Source organism: Scyliorhinus torazame, chromosome 6 (assembly GCF_047496885.1).
Source record: "Scyliorhinus torazame isolate Kashiwa2021f chromosome 6, sScyTor2.1, whole genome shotgun sequence".
NCBI lineage: Eukaryota > Metazoa > Chordata > Chondrichthyes > Carcharhiniformes > Scyliorhinidae > Scyliorhinus > Scyliorhinus torazame.
Genome location: NC_092712.1, coordinates 162,210,172 through 162,230,748, shown reverse-complemented (window position 1 = coordinate 162,230,748; position 20,577 = coordinate 162,210,172). Strand labels below are relative to the sequence as shown.

General features: G+C 52.2%; 1 long non-coding RNA gene across 1 annotated transcript in view; it reads right to left on the bottom strand.

The window, feature by feature from the left end:
- The window catches only part of LOC140425118 (uncharacterized), an 81,515-nt gene extending 66,626 nt beyond the window's left edge, over nucleotides 1–14,889 (bottom strand). Inside the window, exon 1 of the long non-coding RNA XR_011947766.1 lies at nucleotides 14,822–14,889. This is a non-coding gene — a long non-coding RNA (uncharacterized lncRNA). The remainder of the gene's footprint in view (nucleotides 1–14,821) is intronic.
- Between the last annotated feature and the right edge of the window lie 5,688 nt (nucleotides 14,890–20,577).

The following is a 20,577-nucleotide window of genomic DNA, read 5'->3' as shown; positions in this document are numbered from 1 at the left end:
ATCCATGCAAATGTCAGTTTTGCATGGACCCACCGGCGTGAGATGCAAACGTTGGTTTTGCCGCCAGTGAGAGATCGGAGCACGGCGTCAGAATCGGTGCCGGTCGCAAACCTGACTTTTTCCATTTTGTGTGATTCTCTGTTTGATTGCGATTCACGCTTCCGGCATTGTGAAGCGGAGAATTCAACCCAGAATGTTTCTGTGATTTTTCTCTCTCTATATCGGAGGGTTGCATCCAGTTGTCCTCAGACCTTGAGTTCTGTCCCTCCCGATGGTCAAATTTTGCCTGATGGTCAAATTGCAATTTAGTATCAGAAAGAACCCAAAACCGCTGCACCTGTGACTCAATTAAAGTGTGTCTTTCCCTCAACTAGGATATCAGCATTCCAGTAGCTTCTGCTTCATTCCTGGATCTCTCCAAGGAAAGGCAGTGCAGTATCAGTCCTACCAACTGATCAACCTTTCAGTCTGGAACTGATCTTTCCTTCTACATTAATGGCATTCAGATTTTCTGGCAGGGAAATTTTCATGCCTGCGTTTGCTCTTCTATTCCAATTTCTCTTCGCTGGGGCTCTCGTGGGCATTTTTCCTTTAACGGTTGTTGAACTGTTTCCTAATTTCACATTCTCTACTGAGATCGGGTTCTCCCTGTCATCTTGAATCATGGATCAGTTTTGCATCCTAACCTCAGCTTGACTGATCAGTTGCATTGACTTTGTTAAATTTAGATTTCAAGATAGCAGGTGGTCAGACAAGGCTTCATCCAACACTCCGAAGACAAATTTGTTCATCATTCAAGTTGCCATATCCACAGTTTTCTGCAACCCTGTACTAATTGTTGATAAATACATCAACGCTTTCCCCTTGGCGTGGGTATGGTGTATTGAAAAATGCCTGCTCAGAAATTCTACTCTTTCTCAGGATGAAGTAGGTTTTCAGTGCATTGATTACCTCCTCACACCTAAATTTTCATCATCAAGATCCTGACTAAGATATCGTCTGCACAGTCACTCATGGCATATAACAATATACTGACAGATCACTGCTCACCTTTGCAGCGAGGTCTGATGCAGTGTGTAATCTGGCAAATCCCCAGTGGAAATTCAGAAACACTCTTCCTGGTTGATGCCTGTGACCTGCTCAAAGATTTCCAGCAATAGCAGAGACTTGCTCATTATTATTCTTTCATCACTGCCACCATGTAATATTTTTAGTATTGGTTGACTAATACAGCATATTTACTGACAATACAGAGATAAGTAAGACAGTAACTTTATTAGAGCACATTTTACTCTGGCTATATCTTACAATGAGGTTATACAAGCAGGAGAGCAAGATCATGTGATGCTGCTCACTTCCTGTGAAGCTGTCCACAGGATCTGGTAGAATTAACCCATTATAGTACTGTCATAACATCATGTGGTGAATGTATTCACCTAAGTATGAACTGTCTGTATAGTGCTGTGACCTATGACCTGAAAATGATAATACGGTCTACTTCCAGGTACTGCACTGGAACCCCGGTGGGCTCCGCCCTCATCGGGGGATATATAGACCGGCCACCTGTGGGTGGCATTCATTTGTACAACAGATACTGGCAGGTGAGTTCCTGGATAATAAAGCCGAGTATTCAGTCGTTCTCACGGTCTCACAGTGAATTGACGGTATCACAATTTATTGTCCAGCGACAGCGACATGGAAGCCGCTCTAAAGCCAGATAAGCTCGAAATCGAAGCGCGAGCGACAGAGGCCAAGGACATCTTGAAACACTGGCTTCGCTGTTCTGAGGCTTACCTCGACTCCTCCACAACGCCTCCCTCTGAAACCCTCAAGCAGCGACACCTCCACGCTCGGGTGTGCCATCGAATCTCCGTGATGATAGAGAGAGCTGCCACGTACGAGGCGGCGGTTCCTGAATAATAAAGCCTAGTATTCACTCGTTCTCATGGTCTCACAGTGAATTGACGGTATCACACATCATAAATAATAATCGCTGGAGTTGGCCATGCGTCTCCTTGGGCCTGTACCACAGTCCACTAAGATCGGGCAGCATGGTAGCATAGTGGTTAGCACTGTGGCTTCAAAGCGCCAGGGTCCCAAGTTCCATTTCCGCTTGGGTCACTGCCTGTGCGGAGTCTGCACGTTCTCCCCATGTCTTCATGGGTTTCCTCCGGGTGCTCCGGTTTCCTCCCACAAGTCCCGAAAGACGAGCTATAGGTAATTTGGACATTCTGAGTTCTCCCTCCGTCTACCCGAACAGGCGCCGGAATGAGGCGACTAGTGGTTTTTCACAGTAAACCTATTGCCATGTTAATGTAAGCCTACTTGTGACAATAAAGATTATTAATTATTATTAATTAGATCATGGCTGATCTAACTGTGGCTTTAACTCCACTTTTCTGACTGCCTGCACTGAACCCTCCATGCCTCCACCCCTCCCTTAACATCACCCTTAAGCCCTTGTTAATCAAAGTCTATCCAACGTAACCTTGAATAGATTTGATGTCTTCATTGCTGTCTGGAGAAGAGTATTCCAAAGACAAATGTCCCTCTGAAAAAAGGAATTTCTCCTCAAATCCATCTTTTATAGAAAACCCTTCATTTTTAAACTGAGTCCCCAGTGCTAGTTTCCCTCGCAAGGGAAGTCATCATCTCAGCATCTCCCTTGGCAAGTCACCTCAGAATCTTATGTTTCAGTAAGACCAGATCTCGGGCGAAATTCTCCGTTATCGGCGCAAAGTCTGCCGATCGGCGCAAAAAATGGCGCAAATCCGACTTGCGTCACGTCGGAAAAATGGGTCGAAAGTCTCCGGCCCGAAATGGGCTAGCAGCGATGTAACGGGATCCGCGCTTGCGCACGTGGTTGACGCCATGCAGCGTCATACGTGCCGCACGGCGTGACGGCTCATAAGGCCGCGCTGCTCCCCCCCACTCTACCGGAACACCCGACCGGAACACCGAGTCACGGGATGTGGAGGTGCTCCTGGACGCAGTGGAGCAGAGGAGGGACGCCCTGTATCCCGGGCACAGCCGCAGAGTTGCCCCACGTCACAGCCGGCATCTGTGGAGGGAAGTGGCAGAGGCCGTCACCGCTGTGGCCCTGACACCACGGACAGGCACCCAGTGCCACAAGAAGGTGAACGACCTCGTCAGAGCAGGCAGGGTGAGCCTCCCCCATATCCCCCCTCCCCCATATTCCACCTCCCCATATCCCCATTTTCCCCCCTCCCCATATCCCCCCTCCCCCATATCCCCCTCCCCCATATCCCCCCTCCCTCACATCCCCCTCCGCCATATCCCCCTCCCCCAGATCCCCCCTCCCCATATCCCCCCTCCCCTATATCTCCCATATCCCCCCTCCCCCATATCGCCCCTCCCCCATATCGCCCCTCCCCCATATCCCCCCTCCCCATATCCCCCATATCCCCCCTCCCCCATACCCCCCTCCCCCATATCCCCCCTCCCCATGTCCCCCATATCCCCCCTCCCCCATATCCCCCCTCCCCCATATCCCCCCTCCCCTATATCCCCCATATTCCCCCCTCCCCCATATCCCCTCCCCATATCCCCCTCCCCCATATCCCCCCTCCCCCATATCCCCCATAACCCCCATATCCCCAAGTGAATCCAGCCCTAACCCTAACCTCTGCAATGCACGCGCAACCGATGGCGTGCATTCATATACCTGCCTAACAGTGTTGCCTTTTACACCCGCCACCACCCCCCCACAGGAGAAGCGCGCACACAACAATAGGGAGCATGTGAGGACTGGAGAAGGCCCCGCTGATGAGAGGCCACTGACCGAACACGAGGAAAGGGCCCTGGAACTGGCTGGCGGACCTGACGACCGGGAGGTTGCTGATGCAGAGGTCGGGGGCGTAATAGCAAGTCAGCCACCGACAGCCCGTCCCCATATCTCCCCCTCCCCCATATCACCTGATCACTGCCTGCGTGTCTAACCATGCATGCTTCATTGTGTATCGCAGGACCAAACGTCCAGGCACCCATCCCCGCAGATGCAGACCGCCCGCAGGATGCCCCTCGGAGGCCACAGGAGACAGAGAGACCCGGACCCTCCAGCATGCGACGCCCGCAGGATGCCCCTCGCACACCACGGGAGATGGAGAGACCTGGAGCAACCGGGAGACGACACCCCCATCACGTGCGGGAGCGACCACCCAGCGACGAGGGGGGCAGCCACAGGCCCCCGTCACATCCGAGCCAGGACACCACTACCCAGGACACCACTACCCAGGACACCACTACCCAGGACACCACTACACAGGACAGCACTGCCCAGGACACCCCTACCCGGGACAGCAGTACCCAGGAAGACGAAATACCGGACAGTGACTCAGAGTGGATGGGTGGAGACGAACCTCCACCCCAAAGTGCCATGGACTCAGTGTGGGACAAGAGCACGACACAACGCCACTGCTGTCACCAACACCCTCCACCATCGCAGAAACACTCACCTCGGTTGGGCACTTTAGTGATGAGGCATCTGGTACATTCACTAGTGCGCACAACACAGCCGTCCCGGTACAGCAGGTGGAGGTACGAGCAGCAGAGGGGCCGGGCGATCGGAGGGCAGCCCAGCCCAAGCGAACATCTGCCGCCCAGATGGATCCCGGGTTCCTGGAGTTTCCACACCCACACATAGATCCGATGCAACCACCGACCCGGAGACGAGCGAAGAGGGTGACAGCCGGCTTGCGGCGGCTGCAGTCGCAGGTGGAGGAGTCCACCCGCGTCCAGGAGCTGGAAGTGGTGCCGGTCATGCGTGCCACCCAGGCTGACACCGCACGGGTGGCGTCCGCGGTGGAGGCAATGGGTGCGACGGTGTCAGGCATGGGGAACGGTTTGCGAGGCCTGGGGCTTTCCGTGCAGGCGGCGTCTGTGGCCCAGGACACGGCTGCCCTCTCACAGGAGGCCATGAGCCAGTGCCAGCGCCAGATGGCAGAGGCGCTCAACACCATAGCCCAGTCTCAGCAGGCCATGGCCCAGTCTCAGCAGGCCATGGCCCAGTCTCTGCAGGCCATCGCTGAGGGCATCGGCGCCAGTGGCCATGTGCGAGCCGGCGTCGCACTGTCACAGACAGGGTTTGACAACCCCCTGGGCTCCATGGCTGCAAACCTGCAGACCCCTGTCGATACCAGCACGGGCCTCCAGGACTGGCAGCGCCAGATGTCGGGGGGGGCGTCGGATGGCCAGTCCGTTCGCATCCCTCACCCATGTAGAGGCCTGGGGGCCATCGGGCACCCCGAGGGAGGAGGAGGTGGTGTGGTCCGTCCCGGCTCCCCCTGTAGGGGAGGTCCCGGAACACCGTGACACCTCGGACTCCCCCCCTTCCGTCCCAGGTGCATCGGGTGGGCAACGGGCAGGACAGGCTGGCAGCTCGCCATCCCAGTCGCCCGGGCCGCAGCCTGGCCCATCTAGCCAGGATGCCCCAGGAAACGGCCGCCAAAGGGATCCAGTGTCAGAGGGCAGGAATCACAGGAGTCCACCTCCAGTTCTGCTGTACCGTCTGAGGAACCACATAGACGTAGTCAAAGGGCCCGTAAGGCCAAACAATTAGACACTAAGGAAGTTGGCACGGGTGCAGGGCACAGATGAGTTTTAGGGGCTAGGGCACGTGCATGAACTCGTTTGGATATTAAAGTCAATGTTACACCTACAGAAGCTGCCTTTGTGCTCTGTCCGAAGCGTGCGGGGGTGTCATGTACGTTGAGCGCAAGTGCATGTGTGAGGGGTGGTCTTACCTCAGCCCCAGTGAGTCTGCCCCCTTCCCCCTGGGCCGCCATCACCATCCCCCCGGGCAGAGGACGGGACCGTGCGCTGCAGAGTCACAGCCGCATGCAGGGATGGTCTGGGTGGATGGTGGTACTGTGGCCATGGGTCAGACATAGTCCAACGATGTGGAGCCAGGAGCTCACCGCAGGGCGGGTTGTCATCATCCTCCATGGCCTGCAATAGACACGCGTCCACCCGCAACTGTGTGAGCCCGGCCCGTTGTGCCGCAGGTGGATCGGCAATGGGGGGGGGGGGGTGGTGTGCATGCGGGTGGGGTGGGTGGGGTTGGGGAGGGGGGTGAGGGTGCTGGGTGCATGGATGGGTAGGGGGTGTGGGTGGTCGGCTGTTGCCATGGTGTGCGGTCTGTGGCCATACTACCCGATTCTCACGCCCATCTAGTCAGTGAAGCGGGCGGCTATCAGTCTGCCCCATGCCCGCTGGGCCAGCCTGTAATGGTGGACAGCCACCCGCCTGTGTCTACCCCGTCTGCCCTGACCATTGCCCCCATCCCCCTCATCTGGGAGAACTGCGCCTCTTCCTGCTGCTCCTCCACTCCGCCCTCCTCTGCCTGCGGCACATCGCCCCTCTGCTGGGCTATGTTGTGCAGGACGCAGCACACCACAATGATGCGGCCGACCCTAGCTGACCGATGCTGGAGGGCGCCCCCAGAGAGGTCCAGGCACCTGAAACGCATCTTCAGCACGCCAAAGCACCTCTCGATCACTCCCCTTGTCGCTACATGGGCATCATTGTAGCGGTTCTCCGCCTCATTGCGTGGCCTCCGTATAGGCGTCATCAGCCACGATCGCCACAGGGTAGCCCCTGTCGCCCAGCAACCAGCCCCTCAGCCGGGGATGGCGTCCCTCGTACATGCTCGGGATGGATGACCGCGACAACACGTATGAGTCGTGTACACTGCCTGGGTAACGGGCGCAGACTTGCAGGATCATCATGCGGTGGTCGCAGACCACCTGTACGTTCATCGAATAGGTCCCCTTCCTATTGGTGAACACGGCCCTGTTATCTGCAGGTGGCCGCACGGCGACGTGCATCCCATCAATCGCGCCCTGGACCATGGGGAACCCGGCCACGGCAGAGAAGCCCACGGCCCGGGCATATTGGCTGGCCCGGTCCACAGGGAAGCAGATGTAGCGGTGCGCCATGGCAGAGAGGGCATCTGTCACTGCCCGGATGCACCGATGCACCGATGTCTGCGATATGCCGGACAGGTCCCCACTCGGTGCCTGGAATGACCCCGTTGCATTAAAGTTCAGGGCCACCGTAACCTTGACGGACACGGGGAGAGGGTGTCCCCCGCCAGTGCCACGCGGTGACAGGTGTGCCAGCAGGTGGCAGATGTCTGCCACGGTTTCCCGCCTCATCCAGAGTCTCCTCCTGCATTCCCGGTCCGTGAGGTCCTGGTATGACTGCCGGGGTCGGTACACACGGGGCGCCCTCGGGTGCCTCCGTTGCCGTGGGGCCGCGACGTCCTCCTCCCCCTCCTCATCCTGTCGGTCAGGTGTCCCTCCAGCCTGGGCGGCTGCCGCCTGCCCCTCTGCGGCAGCCTGCGCCGCCTCTCTGGCACGCTCCTCCTCCTCCTCCTCATCCAGGGCAACATGGACATTAGCGGCTGCCGCCACGGCGGCCAACATCGCTGGATGATCGGAAAACATGACGACCTGGGGGGGGGGGACGCCGACATGTCATCATTGCCCATATCTCCTCCTTCCCCACAGCCAGGTGGCATGGACCGCATGGGTCCAACTGTCGGAGGCTGGCACCTGGCCAGGTGGACCAACTCACTTGCCCTCGCACCCCCCCTCCCTGGCACGGAACCCCCCATCCCCCTCCTCGGAACGGACCCCCCCCACCATCCCCATCCCCGGCACGGACCCCCCCATTCCCCTCCCCGGCATGGACCCCCCCATTCCCCTCCCTGGCACGGACCCCACCCCCCATCCCCCTCCCCGGCACAGACCCCCCCATTCCCCTCCCCGGCACGGACCCCCCCATTCCCCTCCCCGTCACGGACCCTCCCATCCCCCTCCCCGGCACGGATCCCCCCCCCAATCCCCCTCCCCAGCACGGACCCCCCCCTCCCCCCTCCGGCACGGACCCCCCCATCCCCCTCCCCGGCACGGACCCCCCATCCCCCTCCCAGCACGGACCCCCCATCCCCCTCCCCGGCACGGACCCCAACCTCCGCCCCGGCACGGACACCCCCCCCCCCATCCCCCTCCCCGGCACGGACCCCCCATCCCCCTCCCCGGCACGGACCCCAACCTCCTCCCCGGCACGGACTCCCCCCCCATCCTCCTCCCCGGCACGGACCCCCCCCCATCCCCCTCCCCAGCACGGACCCCCCATCCCCCTCACCGGCGCAGACCCCCGCATCCACCTCCCCAGCACGGACCGCCCTCCCGGAGCCCATCCCACTCTAACCCCCCCGCCACACACACACAACCCGAGACACACCTCTCCTCACACATTCAGACTGCCACGCCATCGCCTGCCCAGCGGCCAACCCCCCAGGCCGTCACGCACCTCCACGCTGGTCGGCGTGAACCTGGAGCACAGGTTCACGCCGATGAAAAGGAGGTTTCATTTACGTCGACGTGAACGGTCATCACGTCGATGGGACTTCGGCCCATCCGGAAGGGAGAATATCGGCAGGCCGAAAATCGGCTGCCTTGCGCAGACCGGTGCCATTCTCCGACGTCAGCAGCGCCATTAACGCCCCGCCGACTTTTCTCCCTTCAGAGACTTCGGCAACTGGCAGGGGCGGGATTCACGGCGGCCAACGGCCATTCTCCGACCCGCTGGGGGTTCGGAGAATGACGCCCCTCGTTTTTCAAAATTCCAGTAGATATAGGCCCATCTACACTCAGTATATGCTCATCAATGCCCTGTAGCGTTCTGGCAGAACTTGTCGACATATATACTCAATCCCTCCGCAATAAAACCAAATGCTCTATTTGTCTGCCTAATTTCTTGCTGTGCATAGAATCATAGAATCATAGAAGTTTACAGCATGGAAACAGGCCCTTCGGCACAACCAGTCCATGCCGCCCAGTTTTTACCATTAAGCTAGTCCCAGTTGCCCGCACTTGGCCCATAACCCTCTATACCCATCTTACCCATGTAACTATCTAAATGCTTTTTAAAGGACACAATTGTACCCGCCTCTACTACTACCTCTGGCAGCACATTCCAGACACTCACTACCCTCTGAGTGAAGAAATTGCCCCTCTGGGCCCTTCTGAATCTCTCCCCTCTCACCTTAAACCTATGTCCTCTAGTTTTAGGCTCCCCTGCCTTTGGGAAAAGATGTTGACTATCTCCCTAATCTATGCCCCTCATTATTTTATAGACCTCTATAAGATCACCCTAAGCCTCCTACGCTCCAGGGAAAAAAGTCCCAGTCTATCCAGCCTCTCCTTATAACTCAAACCATCAAGTCCCGGTAACAGCCTAGTAAATCTTTTCTGCACTCTTTCTAGTTTAATAATATCCTTTCTAGAATCACTTTGGGACAAGTGACCATAACTCCATTAGTTTTAAGATAGCTATGGAGAATGATAGGTCTGGCCCAAGAGTTAAAATTCTTAATTGGGGCAAGGCCAATTTTGATGGTATCAGACAGGAACTTGCAGAGGTAGATTGGGGGAGACTGTTGGCAGGCAAAGGGACGGCTGGTAAATGGGAGGCTTTTAAAAATGTGTTAACCGGGGTGCAGGGTAAGCACATTCCCTTTAGAGTGAAGGGCAAGGCTGGTAGAAGTAGGAAACCCTGGATGACTCGAGATATTGAGACTCTGGTCAAAAAGAAGAAGGAGGCATATGACGTACATAAGCAACTGGGATCAAGTGGATCCCTTAAAGAGTATAGAGATTGTCGAAATAGAGTTAAGAGGGAAATCAGGAGGGCAAAAAAGGGGCATGAAATTGCTTTGGCAAATAATGCAAGGGAGAATCCAAAGAGATTCTACAGATACATAAAGGGGAAAAGAGTAACTAGGGACAGAGTAGGGCCTCTTAAGGATCAACAAGGACATCTATGTGCAGAGCCACAAGAGTTGGGTGAGATCCTGAATGAATATTTCTCATCGGTATTCACGATGGAGAAAGGCATGGATGTTAGGAAACTAAGGGAAATAAATAGTGATGTCTTGAGAAGTGTGCATATTACAGAGGAGGAGGTGCTGGAAGTCTTAAAGCGCATCAAGGTAGATAAATCCCCGGGACCTGATGAAATGTATCCCAGGATGTTGTGGGAGGCTAGGGAGGAAATTGCGGGTCCCCTAACAGAGATATTTGAATCATCGGCAGCCACAGGTGAGGTGCCTGAAGATTGGAGAGTGGCGAATGTTGTGCCCTTGTTTAAGAAGGGCAGCAGGGAAAAGCCTGGGAACTACAGACCGGTGAGCCTAACGTCTGTAGTAGGTAAGTTGCTAGAAGGTATTCTGAGAGACAGGATCTACAAGCATTTAGAGAGGCAAGGACTGATTCGGGGCAGTCAGCATGGCTTTGTGCGTGGAAAATCATGTCTCACAAATTTGATTGAGTTTTTTGAGGGGGTGACCAAGAAGGTAGATGAGGGCAGTGCAGTAGACGTTGTCTACATGGACTTTAGCAAAGCCTTTGACAAGGTACCGCATGGTAGGTTGTTGCAGAAGGTTAACGCTCACGGGATCCAGGGTGAGGTTGCCAATTGGATTCAAAATTGGCTGGACGACAGAAGGCAGAGGGTGGTTGTAGAGGGTTGTTTTTCAAACTGGAGGCCTGTGACCAGTGGTGTGCCTCAGGGATCGGTTCTGGGTCCACTGTTATTTGTGATTTATATTAATGATTTGGATGAGAATTTAGGAGGCATGGTTAGTAAGTTTGCAGATGACACCAAGATTGGTGGCACAGTGGATAGTGAAGAAGGTTATCTAGGATTGCAACGGGATCTTGATCAATTAGGCCAGTGGGCCGACGAATGGCAGATGGAGTTTAATTTAGATAAATGTGAGGTGATGCATTTTGGCAGATCGAATCAGGCCAGGACCTACTCAGTTAATGGTATGGCGTTGGGGAGAGTTATAGAACAAAGAGATCTAGGAGTACAGGTTCATAGCTCCTTGAAGGTGGAGTCGCAGGTGGACAGGGTGGTGAAAAAGGCATTCGGCATGCTTGGTTTCATTGGTCAGAACATTGAATACAGGAGTTGGGACGTCTTGTTGAAGTTGTACAAGACATTGGTACGGCCACACTTGGAATACTGTGTGCAGTTCTAGTCACCCTATTATAGAACTTTACAGCATGGAAACAGGCCTTCATGAATAACCAAAAGGATACAGATCGATTAGGTGAATGGGCACAGTGGCCAGTGGAATCAGTGTTCCATCTACAAGGTGCGCTGCGGCAAACTTGCTGATAATCCTGTGGTTTACCAGCAATACCCATATCTAGGATCGATTGTCCATTTTTTATTTCTGTTGCTTCACCAGCAAATCAGACAGTAAATTCTAGCTCTCAAGCAGCAGAGGTACGACTTAATCACCAAAAACCAGAGTCCTGCTTTGGGCATGTACAGTGGGGTGTTTCACGGTGCCTGCAATGCCAGGAATGACCCAGAAATCAAAAGGGGCTCTTTTTTTTGGCCTCAGTCAAGAACTCCCCAACAAGGCCACGCAGCTGGGAGATGAATTCACGGACATCTTCAACCTGTCTGTCATGATATTCAGGTAAACATCATAGCACATACATACTGATGGACAGATCAACGGACCAATCAACACACACAGAACACCACAGCCAATCACAGGCAAGAGCATACACAGTACAAAACAGGGAACATGACACTTCCTGAGCATTCCAGCAGTAGACAGCTCAGGGCACAGAGCTCACAGCAAGCCACTCAGACATCCACCATGTGCTGAGTGCCACTACAAGATAGTATTAGGAATAGGTCCACAGATTCTAGGGTTATGATCGAACCTCAGTAACCAGTTTACCACTGTAAATAAATGTTAGCAATAAAACCGAGTTGTACCATTCGCAACCGTGTTGGTTCGTCTGTGTAGCAGAGTACCCAACACATCATAGTACCAGGAGTAACTGTGGGACCTACCTACGGATCCTCCGGAATCTGCCATCCTGCGCCATGGACACCGTCAGCACACCGCAGCCACTACAAGTTGCTGGAAACCTCGGCGTTAATTGGAAGCTGTTCAAAAAGCGCTTCCAGCTCTTCCTGGAAGCTATCGAAAAGGAGAGCGCTTCGGACACCAGAAAGATCGCCATTCTCCTCTCCACGGCACGTCAACACACCATCCATGTCTACAACTCCCTGGTGTTCGCGGAAGGTGAGGACAAGACCAAGTACAAGACGGTCCTTCTCAAACTCGACCAACACTTCAACGTCGAGGTCAACGAGAGTTTTGAGAGGTATCTCTTCCAGCAGCGCCTGCAGGGGAAGAATGAGCCCTTTTAATCCTTCCTTACGCATCTCCGTATCCTCGCGCAGTCCTGCGGTTACGACACCACCTCCGATTCCATGATTTGGGACCAGATCGTTTTTGGGGTCACCTCGGGCACCCTACGCCAGCAGCTCTTAAAAATTAAAGGCCTCACCCTAGCCTCCGCAATCGAAGCCTGTGTCCTGCATGCCGCTATCCCAATTTCAGGCAGCCGAATCGGCGCGGCAGGGGTCCTACGCGGCCGGATCGGCGAAGCAGGCGTCCTACAAGGCCGAACGGGTACAGGCGATCGAGTTCCTCCTGGCCCGCGGCCCGGACGAGGGCGACCATTTTGCGCGCTTTTCGAGGCCTCCCGTGTTTGTGCGCGCCAAAAACGACGTTGACACAGAGGGACGTGATGCGCAGGCGTGCTCAAAGCAAGACCGAACTGCTCCTGCGCGGTGGCGCAACGAACGCCATGACATCACGACGTGCGGCAACTGCGGAGCCGCATATTTAAAGCGGCAATGTCCCGCAAGAAACCGACAATGCCTCCGCTGTGGCAAGATGAGCCACTACGCTGCCTGCTGTCGAGCAGCTCAACCTGCCAATGTTCCCCAATTCCGACAACCTCGCAGGAACGTGCGGACCATTCAGCCTCCTCACTACGAGTCATGCCCAGACGATATCCAGACCATTGACACAGGCAAACTTTGGTTCCAGCTCCATCTATAGGTTTACTGAGGACACAACCATAGTGGGTCGGATCTCGAACAACGACGAGTCAGAATACAGGAAGGAGATAGAGAACCTAGTGGAGTGGTGTAACAACATCAATCTCCCCCCAATGCCAGCAAACCTAAAAAGCTGGTCATTGACTTCTGTACACACCCCTGTCTGCATCAACGGGCTGAGGTAGAAATCATAGAATTTACAGTGCAGAAGAAGGCCACTTGGCCCATCGGGTCTGCACCGGCCCTTACAAAGAGCACCATACCGAAGCCCATGTATCTACCTGATTCCCGTAACCCAGTAACCCCCACTTAACATGGTTTTGGAAATTAAGGGCAATTTTGCTTGGTCAAACCACCTAACCCGCACATCTTTGGACAGTGGGAGGAAACCGGAGCACCTGGAGGAAACCCACGCAGACACATGGAGAACGTGCAGACTCCGCACAGGCAGTGACCTAGCTGGGAATCGAACCTGGGACCCGGAGCTGTGAAGCAACTGTGCTAGCCACTATGCTACCGTGCTGCCCGAGATGGTTGACAGCTTCAAATTCCTAGGTGCGCACATCACCAAAAATCTGTCCTGGTTGATGCTGCCATCAAGGAAGCACAACAGCGTCTATATTTCCTTAGGAAACTAAGGAAATTTGGCATGCCCACACAGACTCTTACCACCTTTTACAGGTGCACCATAGAAAGCCTTCTGTCTGGCTGCATCACAGCCTGGTATGGCAAATGCTCGGCCCAAGACCGCAAGAAACTTCAGAGAGTCGTGAACACCTCCCAGTCCATCATACGAACCCGCCTCCCATCTCTTGACTCTATTTGCACCTCCCACTGCCTTGGGAAAGCGGGCAGCATAATAAATGACCCTTCCCACCCGGCTTACTCACTCTTCCATCGGGCAGGAGATACTAAAGTCTGACAAACAAATTCAAAAACAGCTTCTTCCCCACTGTGAACAAACTCCTAAATCACCCCCTTCTGGACTGACCTGATTAAAACTACACCCCTGTATGCTTCACCCGATGCCGGTGTCTAGGTATTTACATTGTGGACCTTTTGTTGCCCAATGATGTATTTTCTTTTCTTCTCATGTACGAAATGATCTGTTTGAGTTGCACACAGAAGAATACTTTTATCTGTACCTCGGTACACGTGACAATAAACAAATCCAAATCCAATCCAATCCACCTCCCTTCCTGCACCAACAAGGGTGGCAGTGCCAGGGTGCTCAAGTGGCACTGCCAAGGTGCCAGGCTGGAGGTGTCAATGTGCTTGTGTCTCAGCAGAAGTGCCAGGATATCACCCTGCTTAGAGCCTGACCACCCAAGACTTCCGATGGCCGAGCAGGCTCCCCAGCTGCCATTACGCCTGGTCCACGTTTGTATGGACCAGAGTTAAACGGCACCATGGAGAGGTCTCCGAAGCACGGGCGTTCGTTCCCAGACATCAGAAGAACCGGGCACCGACATATTTAAATGAGCCTAATGGCTCACTTAATTATGTAAATCTGTATCTCGCCCAGTGAGGGTGAGACCCAAACTTCGCTGAGTGTCGTAAATCTCACGAGAGGGCTATCAGGAGAATTAACGGCCTCGTCACATCACTGAGTCGGGCATGACGAGGCCATTCGATTGTACCTCTGATCTCTGTTGTTTAAACAGGAGGTTGGGGTAAAGTTGAACCCAGCTAAGATTCAATTCCAAGACTTGTTTCTTTGAGTCCTGGCTTTGTCCCTCAAAGGCCGTTCAGAATTATTTTGCTGTGGATGACAAATGTTTTAATCATTGCTATTTAAAACAACTGAAAATAATCTCAAATTCCACATGTTAGAATATTCTGAAACTATTACCTGTCTGCACAATGTCAAACTGCTGAGCCAGCAGTAAGATGCTGCAGATCACAGTGAGAAGCTGTAACTCCATGATTTGGACAGAGTGGGTTGAGTTGTTTCACTGTTGAGTTCTCGCTGTGACGCCTGACTTCAGTTTACTCCGGATCAGCGGAATCAAGTGGACTCTTCACTCTCTGATTGAACCTGGTACATTTATAGAGCGGGTGTTCCAGACACTGCACTCAGTCTGACTCAGAGATGCACCAATGTGACTCCAACTGGAAAACCAAAGGCGCCAATCTTAACTATGTTATCAGTTTCTCAAACCAAAATAAAGTGTAGTCAGTGATGCATATAACTCCCACAATGTTTAATATCCCTGGTGCATGTTTTATATCACTGCAAAATAATTCGCCCAAAATAAATATTTTTGCTCTGTACTATTATGTAACCCTCAGTAAGTACATCTATTCATTTCAGTTAGAAGTTTAAGTAATTTTTGAATATCCCTGCCACATAATTTGACAGCTGGACAAACCAAAAACAGTGTGGACATGTGAAAAGCAGTTGCATTGGTTATGTGAATTAGGCTGCAGAAATACACACAGTTCCTGTGTTTGTATTGGTTTATGAATAGAAAGGCATCTAACCCTAAAAGGGTACCCACTGGTAGAGCTGACCTCCAAATGGCTTCTTGAATATTTTCTAATGTAAGAAACAATATTCCATAGCTTTAAACACAAGGGATAGAAATTGGTCTCAGGTGGGGCTGAGCAGCAAAATGAGTGATGTTGGAGTGGTGGTTAGCACTGCTATCTCTCAGTGCCAGGGACCTGGGTTCAATTCTGGCCTTGGGTGACTGTCTATGTGGAGTTTGCACTTTCTCCCCGTGTCTGCATGGGTTTCTTCCAGGTGCTCCGGTTTGCTTCCACAATCCAAAGATATGCAGGTGAGGTGGATTGGCCGTGCAAAATTGTCCGTTATTATCCAGGGATGCACGGGATAGGTTATGGGTAGAGGGCAGGAGTAAGGGCCTAGATTGGGTGAGCTTTTGGAAGGTCGGTGCAGACCTTTGGGGCTGAATGGCCTCCTGCAGGAATTCTGTGGTTTTACGAATCAGCTACTTGTTATACTTATTGTCCAATATTAATTTTCATTGCAGTCTGTTAGTTGAAGATCAGGCCAAGTGTATGATGACTGATCTGCAACATAGTCAGTGACAAATGTCAAAGAACAAAGAACAGAGAACAAAGATAAATACAGCACACGAACAGGCCCTTCGGCCTTCCAAGCCTGTGCCGACCATGTTGCCCAGCTAAACTAAAATCTTATACACTTCCTGGGTCTGTATCTGCTAATGTCACACGGGAGGGTTTAAACTAGCATGGCGGGGGGCAGGGAGAGGGGGGGGGGGTGGGTATCGGACCAATAGGTCAGAAGGTGAAAACATTGAGGGAGAACTAGGGAATAGGGCCAGTATGGCGCTGAGGAAGAGCAGACAGGGAGATGGTGCTGAAAAGAGTGGGTCTGGTGGCCTGAAGTGCATATGTTTTAATGCAAGAAGTATAACGGGTAAGACAGATGAACTTAGAGCTTGGATTAGTACTTGGAACTATGATGTTGTTGCCATTACAGAGACCTGGTTGAGGAAAGGGCAGGATTGGCAGCTGAACGTTCCAGGATTTAAATGTTTCAGGTGGGCTGGAGGGGATAGAGGGGGATGTAAAAGGGGAGGCGGAGTTGCGCTACTTGTTCAGGAGAGTATCACAGCTATACAGCGAGAGGACACCTCAGAGGGCAGTGAGGCTATATGGGTAGAGATCAGGAATAAGAAGGGTGCAGTCACAATGTTGGGGGTATACTACAGGCCTCCCAACAGCCAGCGGGAGATAGAGGAGCAGATAGGTAGACAGATTTTGGAAAAGAGTAAAAACAACAGGGTTGTGGTGATGGGAGACTTCAACTTCCCCAATATTGACTGGGACTCACTTAGTGCCAGGGGCTTAGACGGGGCAGAGTTTGTAAGGAGCATCCAGGAGGGCTTCTTAAAACAATATGTAAACAGTCCAACTAGGGAAGAGGCGGTACTGGACCTGGTATTGGGGAATGAGCCCGGCCAGGTGGTAGATGTTTCAGTAGGGGAGCATTTCGGTAACAGTGACCACAATTCAGTAAGTTTTAAAGTACTGGTGGACAAGGATAAGAGTGGTCCGAGGATGAATGTGCTAAATTGGGGGAAGGCTAATTATAACAATATTAGGCGGGAACTGAAGAACATAGATTGGGGGCGGATGTTTGAGGGCAAATCAACATCTGACATGTGGGAGGCTTTCAAGTGTCAGTTGATAGGAATACAGGACAGGCATGTTCCTGTGAGGAAGAAAGATAAATACGGCAATTTTCGGGAACCTTGGATGACGAATGATATTGTAGGCCTCGTCAAAAAGAAAAAGGAGGCATTTGTCAGGGCTAAAAGGCTGGGAACAGACGAAGCCTGTGTGGCATATAAGGAAAGTAGGAAGGAACTTAAGCAGGGAGTCAGGAGGGCTAGAAGGGGTCATGAAAAGTCATTGGCAAATAGGGTTAAGGAAAATCCCAAGGCTTTTTACACTTACATAAAAAGCAAGAGGGTAGCCAGGGAAAGGGTTGGCCCACTGAAGGATAGGCAAGGGAATCTATGTGTGGAGCCAGAGGAAATGGGCGAGGTACTAAATGAATACTTTGCATCAGTATTCACCAAAGAGAAGGAATTGGTAGATGTTGAGTCTGGAGAAGGGGGTGTAGATAGCCTGGGTCACATTGTGATCCAAAAAGACGAGGTGTTGGGTGTCTTAAAAAATATTAAGGTAGATAAGTCCCCAGGGCCGGATGGGATCTACCCCAGAATACTGAAGGAGGCTGGAGAGGAAATTGCTGAAGCCTTGACAGAAATCTTTGGATCCTCGCTGTCTTCAGGGGATGTCCCGGAGGACTGGAGAATAGCCAATGTTGTTCCTCTGTTTAAGAAGGGTGGCAGGGATAATCCCGGGAACTACAGGCCGGTGAGCCTTACTTCAGTGGTAGGGAAATTACTGGAGAGAATTCTTCGAGACAGGATCTACTCCCATTTGGAAGCAAATGGACGTATTAGTGAGAGGCAGCACGGTTTTGTGAAGGGGAGGTCGTGTCTCACTAACTTGATAGAGTTTTTCGAGGAGGTCACTAGGATGATTGATACAGGTAGGGCAGTAGATGTTGTCTATATGGACTTCAGTAAGGCCTTTGACAAGGTCCCTCATGGTAGACTAGTACAAAAGGTGAGGTCACACGGGATCAGGGGTGGACTGGCAAGGTGGATACAGAACTGGCTAGGCCATAGAAGGCAGAGGGTAGCAATGGAGGGATGCTTTTCTAATTGGAGGGCTGTGACCAGTTGTGTTCCACAGGGATCAGTGCTGGGACCTTTGCTCTTTGTAGTATATATAAATGATTTGGAGGAAAATGTAACTGGTCTGATTAGTAAGTTTGCAGACGACACAAAGGTTGGTGGAATTGCGGATAGCGATGAGGACTGTCTGAGGATACAGCAGGATTTAGATTGTCTGGAGACTTGGGCGGAGAGATGGCAGATGGAGTTTAACCTGGACAAATGTGAGGTAATGCATTTTGGAAGGGCTAATGCAGGTAGGGAATATACAGTGAATGGTAGAACCCTCAAGAGTATTGAAAGTCAAAGAGATCTAGGAGTACAGGTCCACAGGTCATTGAAAGGGGCTACACAGGTGGAGAAGGTAGTCAAGAAGGCATACGGCATGCTTGCCTTCATTGGCCGGGGCATTGAGTATAAGAATTGGCAAGTCATGTTGCAGCTGTATAGAACCTTAGTTAGGCCACACTTGGAGTATAGTGTTCAATTCTGGTCGCCACACTACCAGAAGGATGTGGAGGCTTTAGAGAGGGTGCAGAAGAGATTTACCAGAATGTTGCCTGGTATGGAGGGCATAAGCTATGAGGAGCGATTGAATAAACTCGGTTTGTTCTCACTGGAACGAAGGAGGTTGAGGGGCGACCTGATAGAGGTATCCAAAATTATGAGGGGCATAGACAGAGTGGATAGTCAGAGGCTTTTCCCCAGGGTAGAGGGGTCAATTACTAGGGGGCATAGGTTTAAGGTGAGAGGGGCAAAGTTTAGAGTAGATGTACGAGGCAAGTTTTTTACGCAGAGGGTAGTGGGTGCCTGGAACTCACTACCGGAGGAGGTAGTGGAGGCAGGGACGATAGGGACATTTAAGGGGCATCTTGACAAATATATGAATAGGATGGGAATAGAAGGATACGGACCCAGGAAGTGTAGAAGATTGTAGTTTAGTCGGGCAGTATGGTCGGCACGGGCTTGGAGGGCCGAAGGGCCTGTTCCTGTGCTGTACATTTCTTTGTTCTTTGTTCTTTGTTTGTTGGGGGTGTAAAATGGGTGGCGGAGTTGCGCTACTGGTTAGGGAGAATAACACAGCTGTACTACAGGAGGACACCTCAGTCATCATACTTCTTGACTACCTTCTCCACCTGTGTTGCCCCTTTCAGTGACCTGTGGACCTGTACACCTAGATCTCTCTGACTGTCAATACACTTGAGAGTTCTACCATTCACTGTATATTCCCTACTTGCATTAGACCTTCCAAAATGCATTACCTCACATTTGGCCAGATTAAACTCCATCTGCCATCTCTCCGCCCAAGTCTTCAAACGATCTAAATCCTGCTGTATCCTCTGACAGTCCTCATCACTATCCACAATTCCACCAACCTTTGTGTCATCTGCAAACTTACTAATCAGACCAGTTACATTTTCCTCCAAATCATTTATATATACTACGAACAGCAAAGGTCCCGGCACTGATCTCTGCAGGACATCATTAGTCACAGCCCTCCAATCAGAAAAGCACCATTCCATTGCTACTCTCTGCCTTCTAGGACCTAGCCAGTTCTGTATCCATCTTGCCAGCTCACCCCTGATCCCATGTGACTTCACCTTTTGTACCAGTGTGCCATGAGGGACCTTGTCAAAGGCCTTACTGAAGTCCATATAGACAACATCCACTGCCCTACCTGCATCAATCATCTTTGTGACCTCTTCAAAAAACTCTATCAAGTTAGTGAGACATGACCTCCCCTTCACAAAACCATGCTGCCTCTCGCTAATACGTCCATTTGCTCCCAAATGGGAGTAGATCCTGTCACAAAGAATTCTCTCCAGTAATTTCCCTACCACTGACGTAAGGCTCACCGGCCTGTAGTTCCCTGGATTATCATTGCTACCATCCTTAAACAAAGGAACAACATTGGCTATTCTCCAGTCCTCCGGGACATCACCTGAAGACAGTGAGGATCCAAAGATTTCTGTCAAGGCCTCAGCAATTTCCTTTCTAGCCCCCTTCAGTATTCTGGGGTAGATCCCATCTGGCCCTGGGGACTTATCTACCTTAATATTTTTCAAGACGCCCAACACCTCGTCTTTTTCGATCTCAATGTGACCCAGGCGATTTACACACCCATCTCTCAGACTCAACATCCACCAATTCCTTCACTTTGGTGAATACTGATGCAAAGTATTCATTTAGTACCTCGCCCATTTCCTTTGGCTCCACACATAGATTCCCTTGCCTATCCTTCAGTGGGCCAACCCTTTCCCTGGCTACCCTCTTGCTTTTTATGTACGTGTAAAAAGCCTTGGGATTTTCCTTAACCCTATTTGCCAATTACTTTTCGTGACCCCTTTTAGCCCTCCTGACTCCTTGC